This window comes from Aplysia californica, unplaced genomic scaffold, assembly GCF_000002075.1.
Source record: "Aplysia californica isolate F4 #8 unplaced genomic scaffold, AplCal3.0 scaffold00147, whole genome shotgun sequence".
Classification (NCBI taxonomy): domain Eukaryota; kingdom Metazoa; phylum Mollusca; class Gastropoda; order Aplysiida; family Aplysiidae; genus Aplysia; species Aplysia californica.
In genome coordinates, this window is record NW_004797417.1 from 1,385,229 (window position 1) to 1,388,987 (window position 3,759).

The following is a 3,759-nucleotide window of genomic DNA, read 5'->3' on the forward strand; positions in this document are numbered from 1 at the left end:
ATAATAATTTAGCGAAATTTTTCTAAGGAACTGCTTAATACGTTTTACAATTATTACGTATAACAGGCGCACATAAAATACCATTGATGATTCTTTAAACTACAAATGTTTTGAACTCCTAATTCGCAAACCTGTTGACTAATCCACCACAAAAGCCTACAACACAAAATCACTTGGCGACAGAGCGGGGGGAAGACCCAGGAAAAGGTGGACTGAGGGAGTGAAGGACGCAGTGGGCCTACCCATTGGCACGATCGGTTCGGGTCAGGTCGGCCTGGTAGCCAGATTGGGGGCACAAATCGGCTATCGTGGCACAAACCAATCGCCCGACTCGTCGCCTCAAAAACAAAAGCGCTGATTTCAGGCGACGATTCGTGCGACCGAGACTACCCGACCCAACCTCATCCGCAATGGGCCCTTGGTATTTAACTTTCGCAATATCCGACTCCAGAAGGCTTTTCATTTTTTCAAGGGAGAATTCCTTTTGGACGAGTGACTACAGGGTTCCTTTTGGACGAGTGACTACAAGGTTCCTTTTGGACAAGTGATTACAAGGTTCCTTTTGGACCAGTGACTACTAGGTTCCTTTTGGACAAGTGACTACAAGGTTACTTTTTGGACCAACAAGGTTACTTTTGGACCAGTGACTACATGGTTCCTTTTGGACACGTGACTACATGGTTCCTTTTGGACGAGTGACTACAAGGTTCCTTTTGGACAAGTGACTACAAGGTTCCTTTTGGACAAGTGACTACAAGGTTCCTTTTGGACAAGTGACTACAAGGTTACTTTTTGGACCAACAAGGTTACTTTTGGACCAGTGACTGCATGGTTCCTTTTGGACAAGTGACTACAAGGTTCCTTTTTGGACCAACAAGGTTACTTTTTGACCAGTGACTCATCATCATCCAGTGCCAGATCTGCGACAGACATCGGCGATCATGATTGTCCATTCATTCCTTTGCTCGGGTGCTCTCAGAAAAGCTACGTTTCCCTGATCTTTCCCTGTTACCCATTTGTTTAGGTTCCCTAAGTATGTTGTTCTGGGCCTACCCCTGCCTCGCTTGCCCTCAATTTTGCCAGTGAGAGCTAGATGTTCAAGACCGTTATGTCTATTCAGGTGTCCCAAAAACTGCATTTGTCGTTTCCTGATGACCAGTGACTACATGGTTCCTTTTGGACAAGTGACTACAAGGTTCCTTTGGACGAGTAACTACAGGGTTCCTTTTGGACCAGTGACTACAAGGTTTCTTTTTGGACCAACAAGGTTACTTTTGGACCAGTGACTACAAGGTTTCTTTTGGACCAGTGACTACAAGGTTCCTTTTGGACAAGTGACTACAAGGTTACTTTTTGGACCAACAAGGTTACTTTTGGACCAGTGACTACAAGGTTTCTTTTGGACCAGTGACTACAAGGTTTCTTTTGGACAAGTGACTACAAGATTCCTTTTGGACCAACAAGGTTACTTTTGGACAAGTGACTACAAGGTTCCTTTTGGACCATTAATGACCACGAGGTTTCTAATGTTTTGCTTCAAGTTTGAAATCTTCCGTTCACCAAATTATGCAGTCTTTTAAAATAGATTATGTGATATGCACTTTGCAATTCTAAAGGGCTTTTGTGTATTCGTTACCCCTGGCTCACTACAGTGAAGTGGAAGCAGGCCTAAGAATTCGAGCAAAATAAATACTTTGTTTTTCATATCGTTTTACAAGTGTGTTGAAAACTTATTTTCATTGCCTTTTCCTTTACTTTACAGCACTCTTTTGAATCACTTTTGAAAACGCACTTAGCGTGTAAATAAAATCATTCCTCGGAATCATGCCAATGTTTGCTGTCCGACTATTCTCTCTGGCTTGGTGTAGGACCTCACAAAATTGGCACAGGGCCAGGGCTAGATAGAAGAACCCCCCCCCCACCCCCCCTCCCCCCCCCCACACACACACGCGCGCGCACACACTTTTCGGGGTAACTCTCTCCTGTACCCGCTTTTACCTTTTTCCTATGTAAATGAACAATAAATAAGTGTGATCACCTATCACTGTCAGACCAGGTTTGCCCCCACAAGCATGTTGAAGCATTTTAAAAGATGTGAAGCGTATCTCCTAAATTATGATAATTTGTTTTGAAGTTGAGCTAAAAACAATGCTCAACCAAGATCGAGAGTGTTTAAGTAAACATATATTAGATGTACAGAATAATGTTTTTCTTAATAAGGTTTGGGTTTTTTCTGTCTGTTTTTGTTTTGTTTTTTTCTGTAGCTGAATCAACTGAACGCACTAAAAGTTTCTGAGTATATTAAACAGTCGGACACGTTTCAAAGATAGTTGAAGAATTCATTACAAAATGCTGACACTAAACTCCACTACACACACCCCCACCCACATCCCTTCAATAAATAATTAAAATAAAAACGAAAGCCTTTGGCCTGGTGGGGAAAAAAGCCATTATGCAAAAGAGTTATGGACCATAGCTTCCCAGAAAATGAAAACGAGGCCGTACTCTCGAACTCAAAGTCATGTCTGCCCTTATCCCTGCTCACTCAAATCCAACGAGCAGAAACATAGATTTTGGTGACCAAAGCTAGGTATTTATTTATCATCGGTATAGATCTGTATATGTAAAGACATATTATTATTATAAATATTTATGAAACACCACACTGTCAACACTTCATAGTTTGCTGGCTTCTCAGTTTACTAATTACATGTACTCTTGAATATTTCTAGGATAAATTTTAATTTCAAACATACTCATATGTAGAGTTTGAACATTAATCTTGTTTGAATTTTGCCAACTCACAGAGATTTTAGGATCAAGTTTGAAGCAGGATTTGAATGTTCCCACCAGTACTGGCGTAGTAAATAAGAGGGGAAAAGGCCTATAGTGCGGTCAAAATATCATGGCACAACTTATCTTCAAATATCTTTTTAACGGGAGAATTAATGTCACCTATACTTTGCACAGCAGTTTGTATCAATTAGTCGTAGCTTAATCGTATTTTTCCCACAACAATTGAGGCTAGATTAAAAAACTCTTCTTCATAAATTTATATGAAATACCAGAAATCTCCTTCACGCAGAAAATAGAAAAATAATTGTTCACAGCACGTCCCGCTCCTCACACACATTTTGTATAGCCTACGGATATGGGTTACGTCATAGCTCTGGCCAATGACACTTTTTAGTGGCAAAACTAGATCTGGTCACAAGAACTTTATTTTATAGCGAACACTTTTTTGCACCAAAAGTTCTCAAAGCATGCGTTCAATAAAGATAATCTCCCAATTAGAAAAAAAAGACGGACTTGCTGTTAAAAGCGATATCGTTGCAGCTGTAAACTTCTTAAAATCAGTAGAGTAGAAACCTCCCACTAGGATTTTTTATTCGTATTTATTAAGGAATTTTCTAAAATATAGCTAACAGGTCTTTACAAAAATATTGATCTGTTAAGACAAATTGATACAAGTCAATGTGCAAAAGCTGGAGACTGGAGAGTTTATGTTCGATAGTTGAGGAGATATTTGACAATAAGTCGCGCCTCGAATTTTTGACCGCACTATAGATCTAAGTTTGGGGGGAGGAGGGATGTTCTCCGCCTTGAGAATGATTTTTTCTTCTTAGCAACTATTTTCTATCTGTCTGTCTGTCTGTCTGTCTGTCTGTCTGTCTGTCTGTCTGTCTGTCTGTCTGTCTGTCTGTCTGTCAGTCATAATGCCTCCTCGTTTGTTAGGGTGTATGTCTGTCTTACTATCTA